Raw genomic sequence first — 615 nt, 5'->3', positions numbered from 1 at the left:
AAAAAATAAAAAAATTAATTTTCCTCCATCTTTCCAAAAAAAATAAAAAAATTAATTTTCCTCAATATTTCCAAAAAATTAATTTTCTTCAATACTTCTAAAAAAAATAAAAAAATAAATTTTTCTCAATATCTCCACAAGCTCATTACGTTAGGCGAAGGGGAAAAGGATGAAAGGAAATATGGAAAAAACGCAGCGAATTACACGTATTTTATTCTCGTTCGCAGAATACACCGCAAGAGCCGAAGCAGTACCGTTCGCCGTATGGGTGCCTGGGTTGACGATCGTTTCGCGGCGGAGGAGGCGGTCCCGATTATCCAGGGCCCGAGAAGAAGGAAAGCGTCCCGCATACTGGGCCACGTTTGCGATGGTTGCGGCCCAGACGCGATACACCACCAGTGTTTCGCCACCAGGAACTTTGCCGATTCGCGCGTATCGNCGTCGTCCTTGTTGTTGCCGTTGCGCCGCCAGTTCACTAGACAGCTCTACGAGTGGCCGGGTTTACCGTTGTTCAAATCAAGGACGAAACTAGATCAGTTTTGAACAATCGATCGCGTTCCCACGCGACATGACGAATACTTCTTTTCTAGCGGTGACCGTGTTTTATCGTTAAGT

General features: G+C 44.3%; 1 long non-coding RNA gene across 1 annotated transcript in view; it reads left to right on the top strand.

The window, feature by feature from the left end:
- Positions 1–315, top strand: part of LOC102679609 — a 9,229-nt gene extending 8,914 nt beyond the window's left edge. Inside the window, exon 2 of the long non-coding RNA XR_421086.2 lies at positions 228–315. This is a non-coding gene — a long non-coding RNA (uncharacterized LOC102679609). The remainder of the gene's footprint in view (positions 1–227) is intronic.
- The last annotated feature ends 300 nt before the right edge of the window (positions 316–615 follow it).

The sequence above is a fragment of the Apis dorsata genome, unplaced genomic scaffold (assembly GCF_000469605.1).
Source record: "Apis dorsata unplaced genomic scaffold, Apis dorsata 1.3 scaffold_83, whole genome shotgun sequence".
In the NCBI taxonomy this organism is placed as follows: Eukaryota; Metazoa; Arthropoda; class Insecta; order Hymenoptera; family Apidae; genus Apis; species Apis dorsata.
The sequence above is the reverse complement of the archived record's forward strand: the minus strand, read 5'-3'. Positions and strand labels throughout refer to the sequence as shown.